The 10,000-nt window shown below is 36.3% G+C and overlaps 1 protein-coding gene across 8 annotated transcripts in view; it reads right to left on the bottom strand.

Annotated features, from left to right (window-relative positions):
• LOC136825789 (A disintegrin and metalloproteinase with thrombospondin motifs 6-like) overlaps positions 1 to 10,000 on the bottom strand; it is a 332,879-nt gene that overhangs the window by 197,763 nt on the left and 125,116 nt on the right. The window lies entirely within an intron of this gene.

The raw sequence follows: 10,000 nt of genomic DNA, 5'->3' as shown, positions 1-10,000 counted from the left end.
AGAGAGATACCATCACGACAGCGGAACATCTTCCCTGACAAGGATAAGAGGACAGTCACCAGACACCAGATAAGGATAACATGGAGGATAAGGATAACATGGGTGTTATATCCTTGTCACTCGAGAGTGGGGGAGAGTAATTTTTTTTTTTTTTTTTTTGCGAAAAAAAAATTAATGTCTTCTAACTTCAGTTGTAGTTCTCTGTGACGACAGCAATAGCACAAGCAACAAGTGTTATGGGAATATTACTGCAGACTTCTTGGCATTAATAATAATAATAATAATAATAATAATAATAATAATAATAATAATAATAATAATAATAATAATAATAAGAAGAAGAAGAAGAAGAAGAAGAAGAAGAAGAAGAAGAAGAAGAAGAAGAAGAAATTGTCAGTTTATATATTCTTCTCACTTCATAACAATTATAAAGGTAATTTGTAAAAGAATTAATAGGGAACAATAAATAATTATTTTAGCATAACTGTCACTGCATATCACAAAACAAAAATTCATAAAACCGACAAATTCAATAATATTTATAAGATTATCGCCTAATATTATAATAATAATAATAATAATAATAATAATAATAATAATAATAATAATAATAATAATAATAATAACATTCGCTTATTTAAATAATTTCTTATTGATAACAATATTCACAACTTCCCAAATTAGAAGAAAGGAAATTGAACATTTAAATATCTCTGGACTTGCTTATTCCTAACACCCGTGTCTGAGCAAAATAATGAAGCTTCTATCATTTGTAAGATAAATAAATAAATATATAAATAAATAACAAGAAGGTCCATTGGGAAGAAAGAAAAAGAAAGGAGAATTCCAATGAGAAATGTATCTATGTCTCGCCATTATTTATTTTACCACATTGCAATATAAGAACAGCAACAATTACCTGTTAACTATTGTCTTTCAAACTTCAGGCCTCCATATTTGAAAGTTAGGTTACGTTCCTGTAAATAATAAAGACTATACTAGTTTGAGCAGTATGAATATAAAATCATAAAAATAAATATTCTGTCAAAAAAACAAAATCTACTAAATCAAAAGAATTAAGCAGAGCATTTTAAAGAAATTGTTAGCTGTCAATTTATTTGCATTACCGTAAGTTTTTTTTTGCGAGAATTTTTTTTTTTTACCAGGACGTCTCCTTCACTAAACTACCATGACCACCAGTCCACCGACTACTGGAACCAGTCTACCAACACCGGCAGTTAATCAAAGAAGACCACTCAAAGTGCCGGCTAAGACATTCCCCATAAATTGCACAGTGAGGCGAGGAGCAATAAATCAGCTGAGGGGTGAGTTTTTGATTCACGTCTCTCCAAAGCAGGTGTTTAGTCATTCACGTAACAGTTCATCATCCAAAGGATAAAATACTAATAGTCATTACTATCATTCCGTTATCACGTAATATAGTTATCGTATAACGGTTATTACGTAACGGTTATCACATAACAGTGGGCTGATCCAGTAACAACACATTCCTTTCATTCCATTCCTTTTGGTAACGTTCGTCCTAAAACTAAAAAGCCATCGTAAGGATATATATATATATATATATATATATATATATATATATATATATATATATATATATATATATATATATATATATATATATATATCACCAAAAGCTACGCATTCATCATAAAAACCAACACGTTCGTCATCATCACATTCCAAGTGGCCATGACCATGAACTATATACGTCCATCATTCGGCCATACGTCACACAAACTTGGAGGAAAAAGAATACAAAATAAACACTGATGCTGATAGAGGAGGCACGGAGGAGCCCCTTGGCAGCCATTTATCAAGTTTATTGGCAATTCGACAGCACCCACTCCAGGATACACGGGGAGACGCGACACAAGCAGACAGGCAACGCCCCTGACTTCGTTTTAGCAAGTCGTAAAGCTACAGGGAGGAGAAGGAGGATGAGGAGCGGTGCATCCATCGCACAGGGAATACAAATCAGCTGGTTTTGACGTTAGAAATGAAAAAAAAAATAAGCTGATTTTGACGCTTCAAATAAAAATCAGCTGATTTTGACGTTTGAAATAAAAGTCAGCTGACTTTGACGTTTCAATAAAACTCAGCTGATTTTGACGTTTTACGTAAAAATCAACTGATTTTGACGTTTCAAATAAAAGCCAGCTGACTTTGCCGTTTGAAATAAAAATCAGCTGATTTTCACGCTTGAAATAAAAACCAGCTGATTTTGACGTTTGAACTAAAAATCAGCTGATTTTGACGTTTGACATAAAAGCTAGCTGATTTTGACGTTTGAACTAAAAATCAGCTGATTTTGACGTTTGAAACAAAGATCAGCTGATTTTGACCTTTGACATAAAAATCAGCTGGTTTTGACCTTTGACATAAAAATCAGCTGATTTTGACACTTACGACTCTTGGCGGATGACGGGACAGAAGGATGCTTTTCTCTCTCTCTCTCTCTCTCTCTCTCTCTCCCCCGAAATTTTAAATCGGAGTAATCTGATTTATCATTGTTCCTCTAATGCACATATACTGTCGACGTCTTTCCAAGATTAGGCACATCTCGTCACTGCCCGTTTTGTCCACGGCACAAGGATCGCATATGTTAGTGTCGTTCGGTTATAAGCCTGTATACGTGCGTTAATTTCCATAACTGAATATGCATGCACATGCATACACATCCGCAAATGTATATAATTGTAGAAAGTAAAAAAATTTAATCTTTAAACGATAAAATGCACTATTTTACAAATTCTGATTGATTTTCTTGTGCATGAATTTATCTTCAAAACAGCTGTTTTTAGATGCACTGCGTTCTAATGTTTACTCATATATATATATATATATATATATATATATATATATATATATATATATATATATATATATATATATATATATATGTGTGTGTGTGTGTGTGTGTGTGTGTGTGTGTGTTGTGTGTCATCCTCACTCTCAAGGACTTACCGAGAGCCAGAACCACTTCCACTGTGAGGAAAGAAAATGTGAAGGCTTGGGTGTTCCTAAGAAATAAAGAAAAAGGGAAAAGGAAAGGCAGCCCTGTGGCCTTGAAAACACTTTATTTTGGTAAACATATCATGTGCTCAAACCGGGCGAAGTCAGTGGAACTAATAATTTTACTATGACTGCAAGAACAGCACAATTATAAGAACTGGAGATTTTCTTAGCAACCAACTTTTTGTCTGGCTTTATTACTTTTACGTTGTTATCAGTACTACAAGAGATCAAATTTCCTTGTGATTCATAAATAGGGTAAAAGGATGACTTATCTATTTCCAGTCGCAGTTTCATTCTTCTTCTTTTTTTTTTTTTTTTGCAAATGCAACACAAGAGCAATGCCATGAAATTTCCTATTAAAAAAAAAGATCCATTCGATTAGTTGAATATCTTTTTCCATCACTCATCCTAAAAACAAAAAACAAAAATGGCATATTTAACCACAGCTGAAAGCAGAAACTCTTCATCCATCAACTTCAATTATGACCTGACTCTTGGAAGTGGTTTCCGACCATATGCTGCGGCTTGAAATATAATTCAGGCAAGGAAACAATGTCAGCACACTTTATCAGAAAATATTTGGCAGAAATGACTGGAAACTGAACGTTTTACGAAAACATTACGAAGGACGTGTTTTGTTCTGAAGAAAGCTATCAAACCTTGTCGTGAAGGCAAATGTTTACTCTGCTTTGTCTCATGTCAACTGAATAAAAAGAATGCATGGTCTACTGTACAGGGACTTTAAAAATAAACTGGTCATTTCACAAAAACATACATACATATATACATGGAGAGCTCCAAAAAACACATACGTGTGTGTGTGTATATATATATATATATATATATATATATATATATATATATATATATATATATATATATATATATATATATATATATATATATATATATATGAAATTTTTATCACACCGTGATTTATATACAATCATGAAGCTACAAATGTCGTTTAATATCAAATTCACGCTACCTCGAGAGTATCTCCGATGGAGAATTATCACCGAAGGGGAATTTATATAAGTGATAAATGAACAGGTACCACTGGGACGCGAACCCCTGACATGGACCCATTCAACGACTCCAGTGGACGTTACCACCGCGCCATCAAGAGAGTAAGTACTTAAAAATCATTACCGAGTCTGCTTGTACTGTTTTTCCCGTCGAGCGGGGAAATTGTACTTAGCCTCGGCAATGACCCACCTCCGCCATGATAGTTCGTTGGTACGTTTGGAACACGCAGCTCTTATTATGAAATTTTTTATCACACCGTGATTTATATACAATCATGAAGCTACAAATGTCGTTTAATATCAAATTCACGCTACCTCGAGAGTATCTCCGATGGAGAATTATCACCGAAGGGGAATTTATATAAGTGATAAATGAACAGGCGCGGTGGTAACGTCCACTGGAGTCGTTGAATGGGTCCATGTCAAGGGTTCGCGTCCCAGTGGTACCTGTTCATTTATCACTTATATAAATTCCTTCGGTGATAAATTCCATCGGAGATACTCTCGAGGTAGCGTGAATTTGATATTAAACGACATTTGTAGCTTCATGATTGTATATATATATATATATATATATATATATATATATATATATATATATATATATATATATATATATATATATATATATATATATACACGGAAAATCCAGACACACTTTTAAATATGTACCCCATTTGACTATGAAAGTAGAAATGAACTGTAAAGACAAACAGCATTTACAAACAAACAAACAAACAAAAACAAAAAAACACACACACACACAAGGTGCTGACGATGCTACGTGCCAGCAGTTCAACCTACAAACAAGATATTTTACAGTAAACTCAGAATGGAAATGTTTACTAAATGTTACAGGAAACTGAACTGAAACATTCCGTATACAAACAAACAAAAACAAAACAAAACACACACACACATACAAGATGCTGACGATGCTACGTGCGAGCAATTCAACCTACAAACAAGATATTTTACAGGAAACTCAGAATGGAAATGTTTACTGAATGCTACAGGAAGCTGAACTGAAACATTCAGTATACATAACCGAACTCATTCACTACCCATCCAAATTTAACAGCCTAAATCAAAATAATAATAAAAACAAGGAAAATAGACGCGCCAGTCTGTACGCCTTAGGAAAACTCTGTACTAACAAGCAGCCTATTTCAAGTATTTGTTATCGTGGCGCTCTGCAGGTGCTTGCTTACTTGCACGCACGAGGGCATGACTCTGGCAAACTTGGCTTGCGCTTGCTCTCGTGCTTGCTCGCGTACGCGCGTCTGAGTAAAAAAAGCAATTCCTGATATAATTAGGCAAGGTATTCACGGCCATGAACTGCCTTCCTCTCTCTCTCTCTCTCTCTCTCTCTCTCTCTCTCTCTCTCTCTCTCTCTCTCTCTCTCTGATATAATTAGGCTACGTACTCACGTCCATGAACTGCCTTCCTCTCTCTCTCTCTCTCTCTATCTCTCTCTCTCTCTCTCTCTCTCTCTCTCTCTCTCTCTCTAATATAATCAGGAAGGGTATTCGCATCCATGAATTGCTTTCCTGCCTCTCTCTCTCTCTCTCTAATATAATCAGGAAGGGTATTCGCATCCATGAATTGCTTTCCTGCCTCTCTCTCTCTCTCTCTAATATAATCAGGAAGGGTATTCGCATCCATGAATTGCTTTCTCTCCTCTCTCTCTCTCTCTCTCTCTCTCTCTCTCTCTCTTTGATATAATTAGGCTAGGTATTAGCATCCATGAATTGCTTTCGTTTCCCCCCCCTCTCTCTCTCTCTCTCTCTCTCTCTCTCTCTCTCTCTCTCTCATTCCTCTGGTAAGAAGGAACTTGGATGCGTAAGTTCTAATCTCGTCAGAATCTTTTTCTTTTCTGATTTCCTTTTCTCTTGTTCTTAATCATTCTTTCAGGATGCAGACGAATAATAATAATAATAATAATAATAATAATAATAATAATAATAATAATAATAATAATAATAATAATAATAATACATCTGCCACATTTAGTGAAAAGCGAATCGCGGACTGTACGATTTAATCTTGGTTGAACTGTTTCCGATCTTTGATCAATTTTACTGTTATTTTCTCAGATGTACATTTATAAATCCACTCAATAAATAAGCATTTTATCCATAATGGCACATATATTATGAACGTCAATATCCGTTTGTCATTAAAGAATGGAATTATTACATCATTTCATCATGCGCATTTTGTATATGTAATTTACCATTTTTTTCATTTGCTTGGAATTCTAGCCTTTACACACACACACACACACACACACACTATATACATACACACATACATGTATATAATATATATATATACCGTATATATATATGAACTCCACAATGCTACAATTACATAAAAAACTAAACACTTGAAACCAAAGAAAATAATGTATACTAATTATCATTTATCGAAAGCGACAAGCAAACGTTACAAGTGATACCAAATGCTTCTGCTAAATTGCAGTTCACGAAGTGTATGACCGTTTACAAATGTAATAGGAGCAGTATACTACTCAATAAAATTCAAAGCAGAACTATTCTTCCGCGAGAGCTATATTTGTGTGTGTGTGTATGAGAGAGAGAGAGAGAGAGAGAGAGAGAGAGAGAGAGAGAGAGAGAGAGAGAGAGAGAGAGAGAGAGAGAGAGATTCATATCATAACTCTTCAACGGAAATCAAGCAAAACCAAAATGACACCGAAGATGAACTGTGTCAGTCATAAGTGAATTATAGCAGCAAAGCCACGTAAAATTGAAGCCACTGCCTGCCTCGATAATCAGAGTAACAATACAACCGTGGTTATTCAAGTTGTTCATAATATATGTACTACAAGCACTAGTTATAACAACAACAAGGAGAGAGACCACTAGTTATAACAACAACAAAGAGAGAGACCACTAGTTATAACAACAACAAAGTGAGAGACCATTAGTTATAACAACAACAAAGAGAGAGACCACTAGTTATAACAACAACAAAGAGAGAGACCATTAGTTATAACAACAACAAAGAGAGAGACCACTAGTTATAACAACAACAGAGAGAGAGAGAGAGAGAGAGAGAGAGAGAGAGAGAGAGAGAGAGAGAGAGAGAGAGTTGGATCTCAAGGAGGTCTCATCACAGAGTATCCTATCTCCTTTCCTCATCCATCCCTGACCTAAGCCAACAGAGATGGAGGAGGAGGAGGAGGAGGAGGAGGAGGAGGAGGAGGAGGTCAAGAAGGTACATGACTGAGAAGGCGTGAGATGACGGCTCCCTCTTTCCTGGCTCTTATTCCATTCCCTATAACTCGACCATTCCTCCTGTCTACCATCTTCTTTCTCCTTTTTCTACCATTACTCCTCACCGTCCAGATCATTCCTTCTGTCTATCTGTCCCTTCCTTCTGTCTCGAACCTTCCTTTGATCTATCCTGAATCTTCCTTCTATCTCTACTCTTGTTCCTCTTCTTTCTCATCCTTCTATCTGTGGCGACCTTTCTTTCCTTTTATCCTGATCCTTCCTCTATTTCGTCCTCCTCCTCTTCCCAATCTCGCTCCTATTGCGGGGTTTCCTTCCTACCGTCCCGACCCTCCTGATTTTCATCCCAACATAAGGAAGAACTAGCAGCTCAGTGCTGAAAAATTTCCCCGTGGGGAAGTAGTGCCGTCGGTGCACCTTCCACGGCGCACTGCAGGCACTGTTACTTAAGGTTCTTTGCAGCGTCCCTTCCTCAGGCCCCTAGCTGCGACCCATTTCATTCCTTTTACTGTACCTCCGTTCATATTCTCTTTCTTCCATATTGCTTTCCATCCTCTCCTAACACTAGTTTCATGGGCAACTGCGAGGTTTTCCTCCTGTCACGCATTTAAAACCTTGTTACTCTCAATTTCCATTTCATCGTTGACTGACCCTTAGAGGTCCCAGCGCTTGGTCTTTGGTCTAACTTTTATTTTCCATTCCAATGCTGAAAAAGGTCCTCAAAAAACGGAGAATAATCGCAGATGATGCTTATTTGTCTAAATGCGGTAACACATATGAGGCTCAGTGAAAGACATGTGGTCACGTGACAAGCTCAAGCGATCCCACAAACAAAAGGAAAACGTCTAGCCTAGCGGTGGAAGAAGTTTAAATAACAAAGAAAAAAAATCGTACATAATGCTTAAATGTCTACATGAGGCGACACTTCTGATAAATAAGAAAAGATACAAGTATAATGAACAACATGAAATGCTGCCAAAATTATTTACAAACTGTATTTAGATAAAAGTGAATATTCCTGTGCACGGCAGTGTTGTAATTCGAATTAACTAGCATAATATGTAATCGAATATCGTTTCTTCATTGATGTACAGTAAAACTTTCACTAAATACATTGTTTACAGTGATTACTGAATAATGATGTCTAAAAAAAATACTCCTCAAATCGACCTTAGGTTTCTATTTGATATCATTTTTGACAGAGCGTAAATGTCCTGAAAATGTTTCATTTTTTAAAATGCTGTTTCTTATGAAGACATCAAAATCCTCAGAAAATTCATATCCAGGTGATAATGAGAATTCAAAGAATTGAACAGTTTAGATGATTAAAGACTCTTCTGTAAAATATACGGGTTATTATCATCATTATTAAAAACTATTTTAACCAACCGCTGTGCACCGACTATGAATTCTGAATAATAAAAATACATCTAACTTCAGTTCTGATTCAATAATATCGCAATTAAGAATCTTCTCGCAAAAGGTGAAAAGAAAGTACCACATTCAGTTTCAGATCAGTATTTGTTCATGGACCATCTCAGTCAGGTCCAGCAACCGAAAAAAATTTATCAAAATAAAAAGAAATTTGTATTTCTCCTAACATACGAACCTACGCTTTCATATATAGAGTAATCCGCGCTTACCTATCTTCCGCTGTTATTGAATCCTCTCTGAAGAACAAAATCCTAACGCTACCAAGACGAGCTACATTGCACGACTGTTCACTGTGCAGCGACTACTAAGCTTTGGAATTTTATTCCTGATTCTGTTTTTCCAAACTTGTATCCTTTCACTCCTGTTGCTTCCCTTGGGCAACGCCACAGCCTTCTGCCTTCGTGAGAATCTCTGTACAATATCAAGGTCAGTGCTCTTGTTTACTTCTTCGACCCCTCTGGTTTTATCACATATCTTTGACCTTTGGCCGTGAGTGGTTCTTGGTTCCTTACCCAGTGGTTCTTAACCAGGGGTGCTCGCACCCCTAGGGGGTGCGAAGCAGGTGGGGGTTCGAGGATGCCTATGAATGATTAAAGCAAAATATATTTTTATATACGCATGTTATTTTTTCTGCAAAAAAACAAAGTAAATAAAAGAAAATAAATAATAATAATAATAATAATGCTACAGCAGTGCTCTGAGCTATAGATAAACCTACACCTAATTCCCTAATGAAGTGGCAACGTTGCTTTTTTTTTTAATCCAGCAATTCAGGGGGGTGCCAGAACTGACTGCTGACTTGAAAGGGGTGCATACACTGAAATAGGTTAGGAACCACTGCATAACTAGCGAATGAAATATCTCTTGCCGATGTTGTCTGAGAGAGAACTATAAAACTCCTGAACGGCAGAACATTCTTAAAGAATGTCCTGCCCGTTCTTGGAGAGAATTGTCGTCACAGGGGGCAGTATTCACGTCTCCCTCGAGGGGAAAAGTATTATCATAAATGGTAGGTTCTTCGGTTTCATTATTAGGGGGAATTCTTTTCGGTTGGGACAAAATCCCCAGGTTACTCTGAAGTGGGAATTCTTGTATGTCGTGTATAACAGAATCCCCAAGTTATTCTGAAGTGGGAATTCTTGTAAATCGTGTATAACAGAATCCCACGTTCCTCTGAAGTGGGAATTCTCGTATACCGTGTATAACAGAATCCCACGTTACTTTGGAGTGGGAATTCTC

Source organism: Macrobrachium rosenbergii, chromosome 39 (assembly GCF_040412425.1).
Source record: "Macrobrachium rosenbergii isolate ZJJX-2024 chromosome 39, ASM4041242v1, whole genome shotgun sequence".
Taxonomy (NCBI): Eukaryota; Metazoa; Arthropoda; class Malacostraca; order Decapoda; family Palaemonidae; genus Macrobrachium; species Macrobrachium rosenbergii.
Note: the sequence above shows the minus strand (reverse complement) of the source record. Positions and strands in the feature narration are given on the sequence as shown.